Genomic DNA, 24,831 nt, shown 5'->3' with positions numbered 1-24,831 from the left:
ATAAAAAGAGAACATGGCTTTTTATAAATGAAAGTGAATACTGATGTTTCATATTGATGATTATGTTCATACATGTCATACTTTTATGTTTTATACGAAAAGAGAACATGGGTTTTCAAAAAGAAAGTGAATATTAATATTTCATGTTCATGGTTATGTTCATATCATCTTTTCATGTTCATGGTCATGTTCATGCCATCCCTTCATGTTTTATACAAAAAGAGAACAAGGCTTTTCAAAAAGAAAATGAATATTAATATTTCATGTTCATGGTTATGTTCATATTACTTTTTTATGTTCATGGTCATGCTCACGATAATGTTCGTGTCATTCTTTCATCTTTTATACACAAATAGACCACGGCTTTTAAAAAATGAAAGTGAATATTGATGTTTCGTGGTCACGGTCGTATTCACGTTCGTTTCCACATTTAAAATATTCCCCACCGAAATTACTTAATTCTCAGGGAACCTCACCCGCCACAATAGAGTAATTACATGGCCAAACTTCAATTTCGATCGATCTTTTTTTCCCCGCGATACGTCGATTTCTATTAATGAAATATCGAACACCGCCCCGACGCGCGCGAAATTTCGTTCACGAATTCCGTTCTCGTTCGGATCGCCGACAAATTGCTCCGTTCCAGTGTCATCTTACGGTGGTGCATTCTAGCTGAAAGAAGTGCGTCGAGGAATTTTAAGTGACGTTCCGTAGTGCCGCAGGTGCGAAACAGTCTCATGTGTCACAGCCCGTGCCGACTAGCCAGCTAAGAGAAGCGAAGAGCACCGGGAGAAATTCCTCTAACCAACTCGAAGAAACGGTGAGTCAAGCAGCGAGATAAAGTTTAATGAGCGGGGGAAGGGCGGAGGGGGTTTTACGCCCAAGCAACTTTTGATGCACGATCCGTACCGAAAGTTGCTGTTGTAGCCCTCGAGGCGCTACATGTACTCCTGACGCGTCGTCGGGCTCGTTTAGCATTTATCAATTTTCTGATGAGTCTAAATGTCGATACTGTTCTAATTATCAAGGGAAATATTAAACGAGGACAAGAATATTTATAATAACTGTCGTCAGTCATGGATGATTATGATTAGACTGTGGATGTTTATGCAAGTTCATATTTTGATAGATATAGAAAATTGATTTAAATTTAAATGGTAGGATGTATCGTGTTGTCCAGAAAGTTCGTGCCAATTTTTAAGAAAAATTCAAAGGCACATTTGAATCTTGATATATATTTATTGAATTATATAAATACCATTTTGTTCCACGACCTTTCCACATTTTAAGGGCAGCACCGATGTTAATTGTTTTCAATCATTCCAATGTAAACAAACGTGTACCACCTACCAAAAATCGGCACGGACTTTCCAGACAAACTAATGTATTTGCATTCGTGCTTATTCTAATGGATTTCTCCATATCTTATCATCCGCAAGCTATTTGTAATACATTACTTTCATGTAATAATTTATGCGAGTAGATATAACTGTCTGAACGATAATTGTAAAGTGGGAGTATTAAAAAAGCTGAGTGCCAATTTCGTAATTTTCCTAATTACGAAAAGAAGACATTTAATCTGCTTCTACTTCATGCTGCCATGTTAATCAATTTTTATAAATAAAACTACACCAACATCGTTTTAAAGACATGATTTTACAGAAAGTAGTAGAAAAATATTAAATATCACTACCTTTTTTTTATTCCAAGTGCCTTTGTTGACTCTTCGTGCAATAAAATTATAAATATTGAACCTAGGGTCCCGCTATAATATTTCATAAAAATAATTCGTATGTCCATTCGTAATCCTCCACCTAATTGTAGAAAAATCTAAATATCTCCAATCTCGGAGCTTACAATTAGTCTCTTCGGTGCTTCCATCCTGCAAATGATGAAAATCATGATTGGAGGAATGTAATTTTCGAAGAGAATGAAAAGGACAATGAACGACCAGGGGCTACTGGTCTTTAAATAAGCGGGCAATTACTTCCATTCCACTAATGTTAACTTTCTTCAGGGCATGGAAGAGGGATAGAACTGTACTTGATAACTTTGATATACGAATGGAAATTGCCAATTACGAATTCTCCTAGAGAATTGTTGTAACTATGCACAGCAATGTATGCTGGCGAATAGTGATTTCGATCTCTAGAGAAAGGGGTAACTTTCAGGAACGTGCACACAGACAATTTATTGCGATGTACCCAATGTCTTCCAAAAATTGATACGAACAAAATCATACTCAGATAAACAATATTATACGAGGAGAGCTTAGAAATTTACATGAATTTTCTGTTGTAATAATTAAATTTTAAGGGGTGAAAGCAAGTTCTAAATATTCATCTCCTAATGCTATTTTCAAAACAATTCCAAATGCAAGGAAGTTTGCCAAACGAATACTAAACTTTAAGGAAAATTGAAAATACTATTGTCCATCTTTATACTCAGCACTTTTGAAAGACGAAATAGTGAATTATTTTTACCTTCAATTTATAACTAATCTCAGGTACACACATTGCAAATTAAAGAAGTAAAATGAATAATCGTAGAAATCTCCAATAGACAATTAAAACGATAAACCAATTTACAGCATCACGAAAAAAGATTGTTGGAAGTTACGGGTAATTGGAAGATAATTTTATTAAATGTTTTCGGTATCGTTAGGATCAAAGTGGGCTTATCACGGTTAATGAAATTATAAAGCGTTAAACTTGTCGAACGAACTTTCAAGCTATTTGATTAAACTTATTTTGATTATCCCCACAGTGAAGTTGGAACGAAGTTCGCGATCACGTCAAAGGATATTGAAGATAAGGTACTTTACTTTTGATAACGTTCGAAGATTGCTGTTACAATCTCCACGGTATTCCTACCGACAAAGAAGTTATTGCTACCATCGTGTAACGAAGCTCTTAGAGCCGAGCAACCTTCTTCGGAATATAGTTTCACATTGTTCGGAATAGCAGAAATATTTTAGATAAAGGAAGCTACTTGGTCCGTGTATACGGTGGAGCGAAATTCGAGGCGAAACGAGAAAAGAGATGACTCCACTTGCCAAGAGATAACGAAAACATACAATAAATTTTTCGTCGAACAGGGTTTCGCTTCCGAGAGAGGAAGAGATCAATTGGGTAAACGCGTGCCGATGCTTGGCTTCGATTGTGCATAAAAGTAATCGTTTTCAATAGAAAGTAATACTTTTCGAGTGGAGAGTGTTAAATGTCTGATCGCAACTTGGCCACATGCTCGCATTCGCCAAGAAATTATAGGATTTTCATTTGAAATCGAAATCGAATCCGAATGAAATTGAAACATATAGTGAAATCCATTGATCTACATATTTTATTATCAATAGAATTCCAAAGCTTTTATTCAACGAAAAATTTGTTACGAAGAACATTAATTTTATAATATTATTTAAAAATATAAATTAGGACAAATAACTTCAGAAGAGAAGCACACTATACCCACTGTTCTGTAGTAACACACAGAAAATGGACTTTAATTTTGAAAAAAAAATACTATAATTTAGCAATGAGTAAAATAATTAAATAATATCAGCACGTCATGCTCGCTGTTCTTTAGTAACTCTCAGGAAAGAATTATAATTTGGCAATGAATAAGGTAATTAACACATTCGCGACCGGCAGATGTTTTACGTTTCTGCTACTAAGTACTGGCGAGAATAATAAAATTCTGAAGCTGAAAATCGCAAATTTGTCTCGTTAGGGTAAAGATACAAATTACAGAATATATTTTGAAATATTAATGTTGTAATTATATAGTGTATAGAGTAAAAAGATTTTCATAATTTGGAATAGAAAACAGGAATAGAATTTGAAGTGACGTGAATACGCGTCAACGACCGCGAATGTGTTAAGTAATAATTTTCTAACTCGTTACAAGGTAGAGAAATATTTTTTTCGTCACTTAATATCACACATTCAAAATCGCCCCTTCTTTATGAGCACGAACAAATGTCCCAATTCGGCGTTTATCGAAACGAACAGAGTGAACATCGATGCCGTAGATGCGTCGAAGCCAGACCAATGAATGAATTTACCGATCATTTGCTCGCTAATTCACCTATGCGACCAGTGTAATCCGGTTATGTTGCTGAAACCGCAGGAATGTTCGGGTACGTACCTGTGCGGCTAATAGAACCTCTACTATATTCCGTGGCCACGTGTTTGTGTGTGTCCACGATTATGCGTGCGCATGGGGTGACCAAAGTCGGTGGTATGCGCGCCCCAACCCTGAACAAAGGGGTCAGAAAGAAAGGAAATGGGTCAATGTGATTCCACCAACTCTTTCTATCTCCCCTTTGCGATCACATTCGCGATTTAACTTCTTATACCGCGTTACACCCTGTTGTTAGGTGTGTTTTACGAACCTCCATTGTGCTTTATCTGCATTCAACCATTTTTCTTGCGTTTAAATAAAATCTACTCTGTAATGGGGCTCTGTGTGAGCTTTGTAAAATGAACCGACTCTTTTATCTGTTACGGAGTGCCGTGAGCTTTTAGTTGGATTTGATTGTGGCCAGATCAAAGACAAGTGTAACGAATGAAATTAATAACGAAAGTATCAATTTTATTCAATCCCACATTGGTATTATTAACGTTTTATTGAACTTTGATATGTGAATTCTATTTCATATTACTGTAAATGTATTGTTTTTGTATATTGTACAATAATGTTTATGTTGCATTTGAGGATAAGAATAATCTTCAGGTGTAGTACAAATTATTGTACTTCTGTCGAAAACAGTACATATGTATAGAAAAATAAAGTTGACAATTTTTTTCTAAATCTTTCATTTTATTTTTGTATACTGTTCCTGAAGATGAAAAGATTCATCAAGTACATCAAAAATAATTTCACGATTCACAGAAACTATCACGTGTACAGAAATAAAACTGGCAATTTCTTCGCCAATTTCGATTGTCTATATACAATTATATTTCTCTGTACTGAAAGCAATAGATTTTTAATGTTTTCATTGAATGACAGATGACAAAAATCTTCAAAATATAACAAAAATTATTTCTACAATAAAAACGCTTCGTACACCTGGTAAAATAATTTCTTCGTTACAATTTAGAAATATTTACTCGCGAGACTTTCACATTTTCACGTTACCTTTAAAGAATAAGCCAACATCAAAGAAATCGTTCCCAAAGCAACCAACGTGCACAATGCACTCCGATAAATAAGAAAGACGCAAATTGGGAATGCATCGGCGAAACGAAAAGTTGCCAGACCAATTGAAGGGTGGCGCGAACCGCGCTGACGTTGTCGAAGGTGGAGAAAAATCGCGAATAGGGGGGTGCACAGGAACGCCGTGCCCCGGCTCGATTATCGATTCCTCGCCCTGGAACTCCTCGCTACGTGTCCCGCAATCGAATTGGCCGGTTTGCCGGGGCTTGCCGAACGTTTGCCCGCCAATTTACTTAGGCACGACGTGCGTGAACCTGTGACAACCTCGTTAACGTTATCGGGTACACGGTAACGCGTAAATGCGCCGCGATTATCACCGGACGCAAATTGCACTTGGAGTTCAACCGAAAGATTTAGGTTTTATGCTGGACCCTCGACTTGGCGCGCATTCCGCGACTACAGGACTTGTCGAACGGTTTGAAACCTGTCGTATTCATCTGGGATCGCGATGGGATCCATTTAATGGGGAAGGAGAGAGAGAAAGGAAGGAAAAAGTGGTACCACTTAAGGTATTTGGATTATTTTTATGTGCGCATAGAAATAGAAAGATGAGAATTTTGTAGGATGATGCAAGAATTATTACAATTTTATTTATTTATCATTATTGGACATTTTCGTTCGAATTTATGAGAATGAGTCTATTAAAATTAATGTATGGAGAGGTGTAATAATCTCTATCGATAATATTTGTATTTCCATATATTAATTTTAGTAAGTTCTTTGTAAGTAAACTTGAATAGGCATGTCCAAAACATAATAATAAATAAAGTATGTTTATCTATACGAACATGAAACATGAATAAATAAAATACAGAAATCTGATTCTGACACTGCAGAGGAACCTATGATTATTGTACTCAAATATAATAAATAGTAATTATACAAATAATAATAATGAAAAGAATAAGTAACTAATGTAAAGTAAAGAATAAGAATAATAAGTAATAAACTTAACGATATAAATAATGAAAATTGATCCCAAACAAAAGCTACGTGTTCTCATCGTCATCTAGATAGATCCACAGCCCTTTGCTGCTGGTTCTATATGCAATTATTTCCGCATTCACGTCTTCCTGCACGCTTTCATATATAAATTCTTTCACAGCACCTCGAGAAAGCTCACTCGGCGTACAAGAGTACGACATTCATATTCTTCAGAATATTCAGTTGACCTATTTAATACATTTTCTTTTCACATAGCATACACTATTTCAAATAACACTACTGCAAATCCCACTTGGTTTATGACAGATCCAACTGAATGATGGTAGCAATCGGGTTAGTAAATTATTCTCCCAACAAGATGCCTTATATTTGCTTCTACCATTCTCGAGGAAACATAACTCAATATTCGTATCTTTTTTAATTTTCTATATAGGTAATAGACGTTTGCAGTACCTTGTTAGCTCAATCTTAATACAGTTTACATACATATTATTATAATTTTCAAATATTACAAATCTTTCTCATTTTTGATCAAAGTTGCTTATTCGATAGGAACTTTCGTCAACGTCCACGCTTGTTCGTCCACGCGTTTGTCTTTACATGCAGCGTTCATGTAATTCCACGTGGAACGAATTCGCAACAATACATAGAGATAAAACGATCGAGGAACCTGGGGTCGCGCATCGAACCACAAAACATCGTGAAATAATTGCGGCTGCGGTATCGCGTCTGTCAGTTAAGCCGTCATTACAATGGCGTTCCGTGTTCTGCGGACACAGCGAATCGTGCCATTTCCTCGATATTATTCCAAACCCATTCCCTTTCGTTCACTTTCTGATTTGCATGATCATTCGGAGACGTCGGTCGCTGTTTTCCTCGATTTATCCGTAACAAAGACGATCTGGTACCGGAATATCGAAAGGAAACAATGGTTAGACGTCTAATTTATACAGTATGTAATATTTTACTGTGAAACCATATTTTAAATACGTTTTAAAGTGTAACCTAAGTGTTTTATTATTGAATTAAAGTTTGGAGATTTCATTTAATATAAGATGTAGTTTAAATGTCATTTTTATTTTGAATTAAACCTTCGAGAATCAAATGTAATCTATGTATTTACCTATTAGAATTATTGACCACAACCCAACGCAAAGCTCCGTTGCCAATTCGGCAATCCCTCGAGAGACTAACTGTCGCGCGCATCATGAATCCGTAAAAAAGGTGTCGGTGTGATTTGAAATTGATTTTCCATGGGTAGCGGCGATTTAATGTCGAAACGCAAACGGCGACCGCTGAAAAATTCACGCAGCTCGCGCGTGTGCACGCGTAAAAATTTCAGTTGGCCGCGAGCCGCGCAAGGTGTCTACCGCGAAACGCGGCGTCGTTTGCGGAAACAACGAACGCTGGGTGGTAATTGTACCGCGATCGACGTGTAACCGTACGCATACACGAATCCGAATACGCGACTCTGCAGCGTTTAATTGGCCCTAGGTTACCGCCGACCGCGATATATTCGATCGCTAATGCTTTCTAAGGACAGTCTACAGACGTTCCTCCAGGCTCCCAGGCGACAGTTTATTATTTTACATATTTGAATTTAGCAAATTGACAACAATGGAACGGTGGAAAAATTCAGTTTAGTTAACGGGATATTAATTCAACCATTTTGTGGTATGAATCTATGTAAAGTTATACAAATTTTGTAGTACTGTCCAAAATATTAGGTACGGGAAAAAGTTCGTACCCCATTAAAACATAATTCATATGCTCAGAACTTTTTTGGAACGTTATCTCATTCAACAAAGTGTTCAACATTTATATGTACAACTTTCTTCTATCGTTCTACAGACGTGTACGTTCCTTTTTTTTTTGTAAAAGTCTTGAGTTTTATTTATTAAAAATAAATTAATTGCCTTCGGTATCGTTTTTAAGGTTACTGTTTACTATAAAGTTGGGCGATAGTCAATTGAGCGATAGTCATTAAGAGACACATGAAGTAAAACTTCATATTCAACATCATTTATTTTAACCGACTTCGACAAGGGGGAGGTTACTCAATTCGACATGTATATTTTTTTTATTTTTTTTTTTTAACTAAAGAATTACAAAGTATACAGTATGTATATATATGATACAAACATGAAGCTTTTTGCTGATACCGACTGTATACACATTTGTAAATTAATAAACAAAAAAACTGCACTCAATACATTATAGATTGTATAGTGGAAAGTCCAATGCAGCACATAGTGTATTAATTGAAAAATCCAAGTGTACAATAAATTATGTGTAAATGGTAAATATTCACAAGTATTAATCTTAGTATTTAGTTTTAGTTTATCTCGGACTGTACAAAGTTATATTTATAATAATAGTCGCTGGAGTTACTCTAAAATTGCAATCTGTTAATGCTATACGATAGTAAAACGTTATTCGACCATAGAAAATCAATTTATTAATAAAAAATAAATGAACAAAATAAAATTTAGTATTTCACTATTTATTTCATTTTGATGAATGTTTTCCACTTTTATGAATATAGAACAACTTTCAAACATCAAATTTCAATTATGTTCAGAAACTGTTCAGAAATTGTTGATACGAATTCTGATTTTTACGAGAGCAAGTACCTCCTATCACGTTAATAAGATTAAACACCACCGTATAGATTGTTTTTTGATCGACAACCACTGATTGTAACTCTTCGTCTCGCTTCGTGGCGCACGTGTCACTCCCAAAGAGAAACGACGCATTCGAGTAAAACGTTCGTCGAGCTTCAACTTTCTATCGCTTTGATTATGACTCTATCGCTCTATTGCATTACGTTACCGTCCGTTTCATTTGTACAATTGCATGCTAGCAGGGGACATTCACGTTTGTTCCTTGACGCGCTCCAACGTAATGCTTTCGCTAGGAAGAGTGACTAGAACAATATTTTTGAACCTTTGTAACCTCGTCGCACGCCGTGAAAGAAAATTCTTCCAAAGAGCCGTGTTTTACTACACCTTCTCGATCCCTTTTAATTTTTGTAATTGTTATACAGCATCGAGAAATAAATTTCTATTTGCTCAAAAATGTTTTAAAGGCGTGAAAAATTGCAGGTCGGTTTACCTGTTTTCCATAAAAACGTTCGATAGATGCAAGCGCAAAGTTAATTGAAAAATATGCGTTCAAGTGAGTACTGAAAAATGAGTCATGAAAACTGAACGGTTCCACGCGAAACTACAAAATGGACCCGCAGTAGCCATAACTTTGCATTCCCGTTTCATCGTTTCAGAGCATATTTGGATCGTTTGAAAAAATACGTGAATTTTATCACTCGATGTTCCATATAAAAAATGTTAATTTTCGCAGGATCCACCGAGGTATTTTAATAGCCCGTGATAGCATAATATAGAAAAAGACAAGCCCGGTACGGTCTTGAATTTATAATAATTTCAGTAAAAAGAGTTTGGTAATAAATTTCTTGTAAAATGTAAATTCACGAAGGAAGATGTTTAGTTTGAATTAAATACCAGTTTAAATATTTTCTAAACATTTGGATTCTTTTTTATAGGACATAGTAAAAAATGATCAATCTTCAGATGAAATGTTCGAGTCGAAAAGTCGTGATAAAAGTCGCTAGTTGTATTCATTCGTTATATCGACGAACAAATTGAATCACAGCTGAGCGCTCGATGTTTACGAACGTCTGCAGGACGGAAAATTACAGGAATATTCCAATTCCGTTTTCGATATCACAGCAATATTTTTGTGCAATATCGCGTTGAACGAATTATAAAAGGATTCTCGCAAATGTATTATACTTATAACGCATACACATAGTCGTTTATGAAATTCACATAATATAAAATACTAAACATTTTTAAATATACTTTCGTACAATATAGTGTATTCATTCGTCGGTGTAATTCTAGATTCACATATAAATTCGAAACATAAATTGAAATACATATGGCTGAATTAACTCTGTATATAAGTTTTTGTTTACTAATAAGTATGGATCTACATCCCATTAAAACATTAAGTTAATGATATTTACTAAACGAATTAAGAGGATTTTGTGTCGATTAAGGGTGAATTGTACCGCGTTTGCAAGGGATTAAGTAAATAACATTTATTTCGCGTATCAATTGTCAGGTTTTGAGGAAAATATTCTATCGAAGCGGGCATCGCTGTAAGAAAGTAACGATGCAAATAGTGACTGAGCAGATACAAAATTCGTTAAATAAATATTAAACAGTACCGTGTATAAATGTTTCATTAAAGCAGTGTCGGGTATCGTTTATCGATAGAACGATGTACGCGTATTAAAACTTTCATAAAAAATGTAATTATATTTTACACCATGTGACTTGGTATGAGATTGAACGTTTAATATAAAGAAAACCTCGGCTGGCTAGGAAATATAGTAAAAAATGTTAACGAACACTAGGATATTTGTTACAAATGTAGTTAAACGAAAAATGAAACTCCACTAATGAGTTTCTCGTGAAAAAGTGGATGATTTCATTCGTAAATGAGAGAAAAAGTAATCTTGAAATCAGCCTTGAATACCACACTTCGAGGAACGAGTGTTTGATTAGTCTTTCTCATTCGACGTTGGAGACGTGAATACTTATAAACAATCGTAATTAGGTTTTAAATGTGAAGATAAGATACCTATAGGAAGTCAAATGTTTACTTGAATTTCACTGAATCTATAAATAAAAATAATGATTTCTAGCTTATCGGAGTATTTCACTACTCTTAAATCGAACTGATAGTAAAATTACTTAATATATTAATTGTAGAAATTGATATTATGCTTCTCTAAGATAAATTTACAATTTATTCGTAAAAAAAAAATATCTAACTCTCAATCTTCCCTGAGTCACATATCAGAAGACATTATATAATAATATAAATAATTGAATGTGAAAACAGAACATTAATTTCTACATCTAAATTGTGTCTCTCTCAGGTAAATTTACAATTTATTTGTTAAACAGAAAATCGTCTAACTTTCAATCTTCCCTAAGTCATACATCAGAAGACATATAATAACATAAATAATTGAAGGCAGAAAATTAATTTCTACACCTAATACAAACCATTATAAAATATTCTATATCTTGATCAAGCTAATGTTGCACTCCCTTCATTAAATAACAATCTGAATGTAATTAAGGTGTAAGTAAAGAAGCAAAAATTGAGCTGTACCATAATTTCGCACAGTTCCGATAAAATGGACACACATGCATGAATCATTCTGCATAGCAAGCGAGTTTCTTCGCCTGCTCGACCAGTGATATCACGGAGACACGATTCGAGGCCTAATTATTCCGGCTCGGTAACTGTCCCGATGCTTAACGCTAATGCTTTCTAATGCCCGTCGCCGTGTTCTTTTGTTCGAGAGACGGAATGCATCCGGTAGCTGCGAGTGTAGGAAAAATTGCACCCTCAATTCCCAAGTATTCGCGATTCTGCAACGTTGATTATCCTCCATGCTCGAATATAAGAGGACGTCCTATATCTTCAAAACTAGATGGCATTGCTGTTTTTCGTCTTCGACAGCAAATCTCACTTTTCTTAACCAAATTAGTATATGCCTTTATTATATATGTATATGTAGTAATGGTTATAAACATTGTATTATTGTACCATTTCTTGAAAATAAAGTTCATAGAATACGTGAGTAGTTTGCAATTGTGGTAAGAGGATACACTGAATTGTTTCTATGTAACAAATTATATTAGGTTGCCCAGAAAGTTCGTGCCAATTTCTAAGAAACATTCGAAAACACGTTTGAATTTTAATACATATTTATTGAATTACATAGGCGCCATTTTGTTCCACAACTTTTCCACCTTTTAAGGAATGTATGCATGTTATTTGTTTTCAACCACTTCGATATATTCAGACCTGTACCACCTACCAAAAATCGACATGGACTTTCCGGACAACCCAATATTTTCTTTAATACTTGATAGCAAACAGTAATTACTAGTCGTGTGAGAGTTGAATCACTAATGCAATTTCTTTGACCACTGCTATATACGTTCTTCGTATATTAAAAATAATACATTCTCTTTTCGAACGTCGCAATTATGAAACGACATATAAAATGTAGTTAACTCTTTGAGGTACACGATTATAAAAGAAAAAGAAAATTCAAGCTGCACAGAAGCACAGTGTCAACAACTTGCTAACCCGTTTTGACTTGCATACATTTCTGATTCCACTTATTGTACTTTTAGCGTTGGTTCATAGTATTGCCACGCGAATGAAAAACTTTAAATAAAATAGTAAAGCTAAGCAAAAGGCGGGGTAGTTTTTAACCCACCTAACATCAAAGAGTTAAACAAGAATCTACTTCAGCATTAAACACAAATGGATTAGAAAAAGAACTGTTGTTCAAACGCAGAGACTTGCAATTGACAAATATAATACTTACTGAAAGGTAAACTAAACGATAATAGAACGTCCGTTTGCTATGACACGAAACGGAAAGTGAGTCGACGATATATGATCGATCTGTTTACACGGAATCACGTTAATTCGCTGCCGCGGGATGGAATAATTTCGTCGACGCGCGATGATTTTTCGCGGCAAATAACGCAACATCGCTCCAATTCGAGCGTGTTTTCGCAGCTAATTGCCGCGACGTTCTTGCGCGTAATTATCCAATGGTAAACTGAAACGATTCGACGGAACCGAAGGGAAGGTGGGAAAAAAAATAACGAGGACCCGAAAATTAAAGGACAGCGGATAAAATAGAATTTCCCGACCGTTGTTGGACTTGCTAATGAACGAATTTGCGCGTCGCTAATTAGCGGCGTCGGATTTGACGTAAAAGCGGGCGGTAAATTTCGTGCCTCGTGATTCGTCCTTGCCACGGCGAATTTTCGTTCGGTTACGACCAGGGGATATCTCGTACGGTCACTAAATACTCGCTACGGCAATATCCTGTTTCCGATAGTACGCCGTTTAAACGTTAACCTCGTTGCATGTCGTTACGAAACAATTATGTAAGGTCACCGTGTGGCAGTGAATGCGACCAGGTGGCTTTATTGTTCCCACGTCGAATGCATAAAAGTACTTCCTTCTCTTTGCTCGCGGTGAAAACGCACCGCTGATGCAAGAGCTGAATGCCTCGATCGATTTACTTTTCCCTTCGCCAGTCCTGGAATTCGATGCTTTTAACTCCTTCTAGAGGCGTACAATTTCGAAGAAAAATAAAACTCGTGCAGTAACGGGAGAACAATGTCAACAGCTTACTAATATACTTGTGGGAATTTTTGTTTTCGGTTATTCAACGTTTTGACGTAGTTTCTAACATTGGCAGGTCAAAGAACTCTGAGTTAACTGTTAGAGATGAGTTAAGAATTTTTAATTAATTTTTAATTCAGCTGACCAAGAAGAGTTAAAAACGGGGAAGGTACTTTGGACGTGTGCAATTTATAGCTGTATTTAGCAATCTTTTTTTTAAACTGGCTAATAATGTACTAATAAATATTCGACACTCTATTTAGCGTAGTGTATGTTTTATTAATTAAGTTATACAGTAACTAGCCTCGCTAGTTAATTTACGACTAGAATAATTAATTAGGGAGTTTCTTGGGCTGCTGTAGCTTTTAGAATAAAAAGCAATACAGTACGATGCAATCGATGGTGGACACGTAAAAAAACTCGTTCGCGAGTCGCAACCTTAATAGCAATTCATTAACGAATATTGTTCGACTTGACTGCATGTTCAACTTTATCAGATGTTGCGAGACAACTTTGAATTATATTAATGATTCGAAAGCTGTTTAGATCAACAGATGCATTCGACGTGTACATACAATCTTTCCTAACGAAGTCTAAACACCACAAGAGATTCGAAGAGAAAATAGTGCTATACTGCTATTAGCTATATGCGTAAGTTTCATAAAACAATATATTGGCATTTCTGAATCAGCCCATTAAGGGCCCGCGTAATTTTCAGGTCACATGCTAATATATCGATATTTCGTCAAATAATTTTAGTTTTTTTCGTAAGATGACGTATACGTACGTTTTAATTATACAGGGTGAGTCCGAAGAAACAGAACACCTAAATATCTCCGTTACATTTCGTTGTACAAAGAAACTTCTTAGGACAAAGTTACACTATTTGAAGGGCCACATGTAACGGTCTAAGGGAAAAAATTTTCAAGGTCTTTTTTTCTATAAAATTTCAAGGTAATCGATAATTTTTTTAAATTGCCGTTCAACAATGTGTTAATAATAACGGTCATGCAAAGTAAATATACCGTTTGAAACGTCGAGTATACCAAGTGACATCATGTGCCAAGCGCTGCGACAATAAAGATCAAGTGTAAACCTGTTTCGAGCTGAGCATAGTTGAAGTTGCAATCTGCACTCCATCGTAAAATGTTCATTTGTGTACATGTTCCGCAAGTGTAATCGATAACGTAGCTGGATTTCAATGAGCATACCAAAAAAGCAGAGTGGACTGAGGTAGCAGAGAAATTCAAACATTGCTGACGCGACAGGGACCACCGGATATGCCGTAACACGCAAACGATAGCGAAACTTCAACAATCGCCATAGAATCCTAGTAGACACGCTCGCGTTTCGAAGTTGGCCAGATTATGGCGAACATGTAGAACTTCCGGAATACGTGTCCTGATCCTGACAAAGTCGACCAGACTACGATGAGTCTGGAGCCCATTAAGTCCTTCTTCCATTCAGTCCACTCAGCGATTATCCGTCTATCATAGACTTCGAGTAGATCTGTTAGAACTCGTTTCTACATTTCGTTGACCCCTACAAGGTCGAAGAGGGACCATGAATCCGTGAACGATTGCGTGACCAGTGTGTGCATGATAGGAATATCAATCTGTCGAATCCAGGTCAAGAGACTGAATTGTTTCAGCGAACTCACGTTTGTTTCGTTACACATCCAGGTGTGCTTGGGAGATTTTATCGGTCTCCATGAAGTTTCGAGTCCCACGGGGCGTGGTTGAATTCAAATGATTAAGCAGAATCGGTTAGATGGGGTTCAGATTTCGATTTGGTCTCCCTCGCTCTCTCTCCGTTGACCAAGTTTGGTAGTGTCCAAGGAGTTCGAAATGTGTATTATCCGAGCTGTCTGCAGTTGGTCGGAATCATGCAGATCATTGTCTGTCTCAGTTCACGGAATATCGAAGTCTCTGGATATTTGAATGTTGGTTTGGTTTGCTTAAAATCGATGTGACGTTGGTTTAAATTAAAAGTATATATGTAGTATCATGTAGAGGGATATTTCTTATTAGTACTGATAAGAATAGAGATTTTTTGGATAGATAATATTCTTTAGCACTGCTATTTTTGAATTTGTTAATTGGACTATTGGAAGCACTTGAAATCATGTAGTTCACGTTTTGTGTGAGACTCAGTGTGCAGCATATTGAAATCACTATCTCGGAATTTAAGGATAAGTCTGTCAAAGATCGATGCACCTTGAGATTCATATGCAATCAGTTAATAAATAGACTCATCGGTATAATAAATAAATCTATTTATTTATATATTTTATGTATTTAATACATTCCATATATTTCACGTACGTCATACATTTTTATATATTTTAATATCTAATATATCAAATGTGATTGATATTGTAAATACCTTTTCTAATTCAGTTAATAAATAGACTCATCGGTATAATAAATAAATCTACTTATTTATATATTTTATGTATTTAATACATTCCATATATTTCACGTACGTCATACATTTTCATATATTTTATTATCTAATATATCAAAAACATTAACGTACACTTTAGAATCAAATATTCCCGAGGAAGATCAGACATCGAATTAAAAATAAGCATCTCGGGGAGAAATTTCAGACAAATAAATAAACGTATCGTTTGCTTCATCAGCCAGCAAACGTTTGCTCGTTCGACCATAAAATTCATCGTTCAAAACGCAGCGTTTATTCGCCTCTCAAGCAAGCAGCGAGTTAGCCGCGTCGTTGAAACGTCTATTACTGCAAAGTCGCTGGAGTGGTCGTCCGTGTTTCTCCCGTTGCTTTCCTCCAATATCGAAAGCGGTTCTCGTCGCGTCGATTCCCGGGCAATTTGCAGCTAATTGAAACGCATGGGTCACGAGCGCAAACAGCGTAAACTTTATTAGCGCGAAACGGCAATTGAAGTTTATACGTACAAGCGAAACAGATTTTTTATTCCTTCCTCTTCGTTTTAAGCGACAAGAGAGAAAGTTTCGCTCGCGAACGGTCCGTGCTATTCGTACTCCCAGTAAAAAGCTACGCTCGTTACGAAGTCGCCGAGGTATTACAACGATGCGGAAGTCAGGAAGTAACGCGTGGCGATGTAAAGCGGACTTTCTTAAACTGTCGTGTCTCCCTGGGCGGGACAAGCAGCTACCCTATTTGGAGTTATCGTGCACCGCGTTAGGAGTGATACATGTTATTTGGCGAGCAGAGAAAAACGGAGCAAGGAGTGGTATGCCTGGGGAACTGACGCATTATGATTTCGCGAGACGAAATCGAATCGGCGGCTCCGTTTGACAAAAAATGTGGATGAAGAACATGTTTATGCTGAGGCATCGTTTACCGAGACAAGGGAAGAAATAAATTACAGAACACGGCAGGAATATGAAATAAAAGAATGAAAATTCTTAAATGTTATAGTATACGTATACTACATGTTGGTCCTTGAAATGGAATGACTCGTTGTTATTGCAGAATTCAGCATAGTAACAAAAATGGAGAATAGAAGTATAGTAATGCATCTATTAAACTTCATAACGGATTTAATATTAGTATAAGGTTATACACTTATCTCGAGAAATACTCTTATTAGTTTATTTGAAACTTGAGTACTTCTTGGTCTGAGAAATAAAATAGGAGAGTTAATCGTATACAATATAGTTTGTATTATACTTTCATAACTTTCTTGTCAGAGGAAGATTATTCAGTTAATATCTATTATGAAATAAAAGTATGTATGTACAAATCTTAGGTATCTATGTATGATTTTGTTGTTTCCCCTTGATTTATTTGATAAAATTGCTTACTTCGATGTGTATATCTAAAATAAAAACATGCATATATTTTTATATACATAAATATAAAACAAAACAATAAAAAAAAAGATATATGTGTATATTTTCTGTTAGGGTACTCAAAGATATATTTTATTATTGGACGTTTAATTTTTTCTAATTATAATTACTGGTAATAATAAAAAGAACAAAAATTTGATAATCAGTTATTCACTACAGAATCTCTCAACAAGAGTAGTAAAAATTTTATGGTTTAACTGCACTGATAATGTTATTTCCGATGTACAGTTAGAGATATAAGAAAAGCGCGAAGAAAAATGGTCCCTGAAGAAGTTAAATTTATTATTATCGTTTGTGTAAGTTGAGCATTGCTTGAGTATAAAATCCTTTCAATCATTTTTTATATACTTATTTCAGGCCTTCACTCGCTGGTTCCTCACATATATAATACACGAGTATATATAATTTAAATAAAATTTCATCACCGCGAACGTAATTTATTCCACCGGTTTGTCTTGCACGCGTTTTTCTGTATCGCCCCATTGTTTACGAGACACGCGTATGAAACTCATTGAAAAGTATAATTGAGAAGCTTAATTTATTATTGCCTTCGTGCGTATAGTACGTTGCGTTTTATGCATGAGATGGCCCGCGTTTGGATTGCGCGCGGGAATAATTTCGACGAACGTTTATTGTTATTTACGCGTTTAATAATTTTCTATTTATATATCCGCGCAATAAAGGGACAAAATGAAAGAAGGGAAGGAATATCGCGCATGTAACGTTAATTTGCCTTTTTACGGGTTCGGATCTCGAATCTGGAATTATTCGCGTATGAAAATGTAAATACAAAAATCCGACTGATGAAATATATTTCGATACGCTTCGGACGCGCTTGTAGGTCTGCGTTTGCGGAAATTTTAATATCAGCACTCAGTCAATGTCATTTTTAGCAGATTGGACAGAAATCAGATATTTTCCATATCGTTAAAATAAAAATATAGTGAAGGGGAGATTGAAATGGTGGAAAACAAAAAATAAGTGAGTGTATAATTAATTACCAGAAGAGATTGTGAAGCATATAATTTGTTGGTATAACTTATTTTGTTTGTTAGGTAATTGGTTGTTGAAGTACATTTATTCTAAAACTACCAGTTTTCAAGATATTTAGCTGGTAAAATTTATAATGAAATGTATGCCAAATTTACAACGTACGCAATTACAATTACGTAGAAAAGGTATGAGAATTTTTTGATGAGTTTGCTCTTATGAGAAATATTAAAAATTGATCTCTGATCATGCTAATAATTCTGGCAAATATCAGAGTAAAATAATTCATTAACTAACTTCACCACCGTGAAAAAGCTTCAACGTAAGTCTTAAATACCCTAAGCTAAAATAAGAAAGAGAAGTTAAACAAGTTACCATATTGTAAAGAAGTTACAAAGTTACAAATTTAAATTCTCTAACGAGAGTCTTTTCCGCAATAAACCTCTGAAATCTCGGGACGATAGACTCGTGGTCCACAAGTTCGAACTTTTAACTTGTTCGCTTAATTTTCGTCGCGAAACTCGAAGAAACGCTTTCCGAAAAATGGAAACTTGTTAATCATCGTTCCATTCGTGGCTGTCATTAGGCCCTGTCGCGACAACCGTGCAAATTAGCGATTGTTCCTCGAGGATTCGAATTGTTGAGACGCGCTCATTGACACCGTGAGAACAAAAAAGATGTCCTCCCCCTACTGGTTCAATTGTCTTTCGGCTAATGAGCGTTTCATCATCTGCTCGTCGGATTTCGCTTGATAAATAGCCGCCCTCTTGGCGAGTGTAAACTCGCCTCGCTAAAACGGATGTATTAATTTGTCATGGATTCGCGAAATCACCGCGCAGGATTGTCGGGAGTAAATCATACTGGACGTACAAAATTCCAAATAGTACGAGGGAGGGGACAATCGTGTTGATCCTATTTGTAGAATGTGTATTCTCGCGGATACGTATCGTCGATATATACGATATCTCGACCCGTTCCACCGACCGTGCAAATCCTTTCAGTGACTTTCAATTATGTCCCCGTTCATCTGGTTATTTCTTTTCTCTCGTTTGTAATTTTCACTCGGACGATCTTTAGTTTGCGCGACGGCTTCGAATAAACTGTGACTTCGTCTTTTAAAGTCGGCGACCTTACGCTCAATTGTGAAAAAGTGGAAGAGGAATGGAAAGTTCAAGCAGAATTAAAACATCTTAACCGGAAGGTGAAATGAAGGTAATATTCGAAAGCTGCGGAGTGAATTGGGAATTGTGACTAGTCTCGACGATTTTAGTATTGAAATACGATGTTATTTTCTAATTAAAGAAAATGAATCATTTATTTTTAGGGAAAATTTTTAAAATACTGGTGGAAAGAAGAGAAGTTAATTTAATAACGAAATAAGCAAAAGAAAACGGTATGAATAAAATAAAGGTGAATAAGTTGTCTATTATCTCTCAGGTTAAATAAACTACATCATAATCAACTAATCGTCTGACAGTATCCAAAGAAAATAATAAAGCACAACAATTATCTGATTATTAAAGACAGACAAATACTTTCACTCGACTTCGGAACAACTCAACCCAAAATTAAAAGAAGCAATGATCTCAGCAACTCGTGGAATTCTCCTCCCAAAGAACCTCTAGTCCGCAAACGCAACCTCCACGCATTATTCTAAGAGAAATAATAATAATGAAGTGTAAATAGAAAGTTGGGTCCTCGTGAAAGAAGAAATTCCATCTACAAGAGAAAAGACTCTCTTTAATACTCCATTAAATAATCGACGGTTCGGACCTCAAGTGTACCGATCGAAAAAGAAAAAAAAGTAAGCATATATTCATCCACGCTCTATTCGAAATCGTTTCTCCACAGAATTCTCCATCCTCTTCTTCTTTTTAAACGTGACAGCCTACTTTCGATGGCCCCATCGATCGTCTCGTTCGCCAGGGGAAACGATCGCTCGATTCGATCGCTCGAAGGATCGAGCTATTGACCTGCGAGCTGAACAGGCGATCAGCAGACGCAGGAGATGGCTAGCTTACTGGTAGATTATGTTCACCTGCGTTCAGGTGATTTCGAAATCTCTCCGCGTCCTCGAGTGTACGACGTCGGTCGTGTGGCCCGAATGCTCGATCGACTTTTCGACGGCGATCAGCGACGCCCTGGAAAATGTAAATCCTGGCTTCAGGTGAGCAAACAGGTGCATTCGACCAGGGGATCAGGTTACGCGGGAGATCGACCAGGTTGCGTAGCGAACCGGTTCTCCAGCGATGGAATCTCAGGTGGAAGGCAGGCGTGCATCCTGCGTTCCGTTGCATGGACGGTTTGTCCCAGTAATATCTCCAGTGAACCCTAGGATCACTTCGGCGAGACTTAGGTTCTTGAACACAAGTATACCAAGACTGTTAGAGACTGGTTGCGATTTAAAATAGACGAAATTGAACGTAGTTCTTTGAGGTGATTTCAGATTTTTCTGTATCCTAATTCATTTGCATTGTAGAAAGAATGGAAAATATGATCTGAGACTTAGATTTTTAAAGTACAAAGTGCCATAGTTGGAGACTGTAGGTTACGATTTAAAATAGACAAAATTAAACTTAGTTTATTGGAGTGATTTCAGATTTTTCTCTACCTTAATTCATTAACATTGTAGAAAAGAATAGGAAGTATGACCCAGGCGTCAAATTGAATTCGAACACAAATATTTCAAACGGTATTTGAAACAATACTTCAGTGATTTCTGGAGAAGTTGAGAAAGACATTTAATTGATGAATGTCAGAAAGTACAGCACAATCGAATAGAGTTGAAATTTTCAAATTGTATGCAAACAATCCTTAACAACAGAAATGAATTCCTCAAATTAGTAAATATATCAATAAAATATAACATGTTAAATACATTATAATTAAATTGTAATCATTGACGTGGTCACTAATAACTTCGTAGTTGATGTAACCTTAAATAAAGTAATTTAAAAAAGAAGTTAAGGAAGAAAATTATGTGCATGTATCTGTCATCGTATATCGTACGTCACGAGTCAATTACTTCATCACAGGAATATCAAAGATCAAGTTTGTATATTTTAAAGAGTAGTTAGTCTATAAGCTTGACTATTGCATTTGATATCTAATAACACGATTCATATTCAATTCAACTCTCTTGATCTGTCCTTGACTGTCACTATTCACTTCCTATATAGCGGTGGAGGACAGTATGAGTCAGACACGAAATGTCGCTTTTTGGTGAAGGTCACACATTACTAGTCAAACTCGTAGTTTAGGCTAAATGGGTCAAGCAGATTGTCCAGGATGGAATTCTTATTAGATACTTCAACGCTATTTTTAGTCACCCTTTTCCAAATAAAATGAATTCTTGTATTTATGTTAATTCTTGTACTAAATTTATATATTTTTAGTCGCAGAACATATAATTCGAACATTTAAGCATTCAACTACACCAATTAACAATATAATAATATGAAAAGATTTAAGAGAAGACGTTCATCAATAATAATAAAAATAAATCATTTTTCCAATGCCTACACTCGCCCCACTTTCATATTCATGGCAATCTTTCTTCCATTTCCACAGGTACTCTGAACCTAAATCCACGTTAACAGAAATTCGACCATTCCGTTCAGCGCGACGATATTAGCGCCACATTGTATCGCCGCCTTGAACGTCGCGGCGCAAGTGGCCGTGTTATCGCGTGAAATACTACGAGCATAAACGTAGCAGTGCTTTGAAAATACGAGAGTACGCGTTAGGTTGTCTCGTTGGGGACACCTAAGCGAAATGAAATAGGAGAAGGTGGGCGATTCAGGGCGGAATTGCCGCACGCGGAAAGAAAAGCGGTAAGAACGCTCTCGCGATCCTCCTCCTCGCTTGTTGTCCTGATATTGAGCACCTGTCCGCGCACCTGAATCACCTGGAACGTGCGTTTATCTGCGCATACGGACCTCAGGAGGCCTCCTCGCGATCTTTACCGCTCTGGTAGAAGAACTGCCGTTTTGTTTTAACCCTTCCAAACCTATGACTTCCCTTTCTAAACGGATCCACTAAGATACAAGTTACAAGATGGAATCTTGGTGAATTATCTTGAAGAGAATAAATTCTCCTAGACTCACCTGCCTTCGAGATCGACAGGTCAATTTATAAGACACGACAGTCGAGGATCTTCCTTTAACGCATTGTAAAAGTTACGAGGTGCAAGGCATCATATGGAATTCATTTTTTTTTTTCATTAGTTAGAGAAATAAATTATTTTTGTTTAACTAATCGACATATTCTCTATTATATAAAATTCATAGATTTATCAATTTTATTTGCGAACCTTCAAATTGTAATGTGTACTGAGGAATTGTGTCTGCATGTTGCACAATAATGTACGTCAATTTTAATGACATTGATATTTGTTGACAATGCACAGTACATCTGAATCGAAGTTTTGCCAAAATATTATTTTGAATATTCTTAGTTACATTGTTTCCCTTATCATTCGTTTGATAATCCTAAACTCTATCTAATATTTTTCTTTTCAGATATTAATAATTTTCAATTGAAATTATAAATCGATTATGCTATATTTACCATACTTACTTATTTGAATAAATGTGCTTAGCTATATTTATTATGTAGTAAATTATTATTTTGTTTATTATATCTTTTACTCAAATGAATTATGTTTGTGATTTTATCTTTTCACCTCTAATTCAATAAAATTAATGAAATAAAATATCCAGTATAAAGATCAATGACACATTTGAAATAAAAATTGTACTCATAAAAGAGATCAATGATTTACAAAAGACGATTCAGAATATATTACAGTTGAATTGAAAATATATTCAAATGTGATCATTTAAAAGCGAGCCCATATTATTGATTTTATGCAGGCATTTTTTTCGCTTATTTTTATAGGTTGAGATGTACGAGCCATTTTAATGGAGTCATTAATTAGTATGCTCTTCTGTTTAATTATTTAAAAACATTCAATCGAGTGTCCAGCGTCGTATTAGTCAGTCGTTTAGTATTCATTGGGAACAGATGTATGTAACTGATACTGAATAACTCTAACGATCAAAAATACACACTCTCTGTAAACAGCCTGATGAATAATATAATCCGCAGAGTGGTTCATTAAGTCTATTCTAAAATGCTGTCATCGATAAGCTCGAAATTCAGGAATAACGTTTGCATATTTATAAGAGAAAATTGTGGTTTATGACTGCAGGGAACGAATTTATTCTTGGCAATATTTGATGCTCGGCAAATTTAAATAACACACCGGTAAATCAATACGTCACGAAAGAGTTAAAGAATGATGTATCGGCTGTCTGGTTTATAGCACGATGAACCCTTTATTTCCTGGACAAAATTTCGTATCACTATGGAGGAGCAAGCCGGATGAACGTCAATTTTGAGACGTGAGTGCATTGTATCGTTAAATGAATATTCTAATATATTACAGAATAACCGAATCCGAATCTACAGGATTGACGATCACACTCTTTCATTAGTTTCTCTTTCGCAGGTTTTTGTAAATGTAAACACAAATGAGAATGAAAATTATGCGAAATTTTGCTGGTCTATAAAATATTATAATTCTGATGGAATTAGATATATTTATTTCGAGTAGAAACTAATTATTTCATCAAACAAACAGCGAATGAAACGTTGACAAATAAATGTAACATCTCTCCAAGGCCACTTTGTCATTTTGTGATTTGACATTTTCCAGCAAGACAATTGCCTCACTGGAAGTTATTTCGAACAATAGCTTCCCTCGATACTTATTAACGGTGAAAATTAAAAGTATTATTAGCGGGTAGTTACACATTTGCAATTAAATAATAATAAACAGTAATAGATTTTCGGCTTGTTGATGAATTGGGAGACATCGATGGGTCCTACTACGTACCCGTGCGAAGCTAGAAAGAATTTCGATGACATTCGACCTTGTTACAACGACATATATTGTAAAATGTAATTGAATTTCGTGAAAAACGACTTTTAAATTTTGAATCGTTATTTTTGAAACTAAACGTCTGACGAATAACCTGTAAATATAAAGAATGTTTCTTGTTGTCATTTTCTATAAGCTGTTTTTATCACTAATTTATTCAGAAAGCCGTGTACGATTAGCAAGTTTCCTACTTATCCATATCACAAGCGTTTACCTCCTCAAGAATTTGTATAAACACACAAGACAAGTCTCTAACAAACAGAATGGACAAAAATTCGAATGCACGCAAGTGGCGATAAAAACGTGTCAGGTGGCCAGTCTTATTAACTATGCATCAATCGTGTTTCCAATATCCCGTCCGTCCGATCGTCATTTTTCAATTCAGGTGTATCGGCCGATTCCACATGTCAGGAGAGCAGCAAGTACAAAGGCGTTACAGGTACGTCGATTACGTTTCACCTGGGCCGAGTGCACCGTAGAACGTGCAACGTGTCTTGGTGCATTCAGCGCTGTGAATATCGTTGTAGTGCATCTCGGACTAGGGCAGTATACCTCGGTCATTCGACGTTCCCGTTCCGTCACTCTTGCACGGAAACGAAAGGAATTGCACGGAAGATATACTGTTTTTGC

The 24,831-nt window shown here is 35.9% G+C and overlaps 1 protein-coding gene across 1 annotated transcript in view; it reads left to right on the top strand.

Annotated features, from left to right (window-relative positions):
- Positions 1-24,831, top strand: part of LOC128884964 (low affinity immunoglobulin epsilon Fc receptor-like) — a 189,877-nt gene that overhangs the window by 7,544 nt on the left and 157,502 nt on the right. The window contains exon 2 of the mRNA XM_054138690.1: positions 673-820. The gene's annotated coding sequence lies outside the window, so the exon portion shown is untranslated. The remainder of the gene's footprint in view (positions 1-672; positions 821-24,831) is intronic.

This window comes from Hylaeus volcanicus, chromosome 2 (assembly GCF_026283585.1).
Source record: "Hylaeus volcanicus isolate JK05 chromosome 2, UHH_iyHylVolc1.0_haploid, whole genome shotgun sequence".
NCBI lineage: Eukaryota > Metazoa > Arthropoda > Insecta > Hymenoptera > Colletidae > Hylaeus > Hylaeus volcanicus.
The sequence above is the reverse complement of the archived record's forward strand: the minus strand, read 5'-3'. Positions and strand labels throughout refer to the sequence as shown.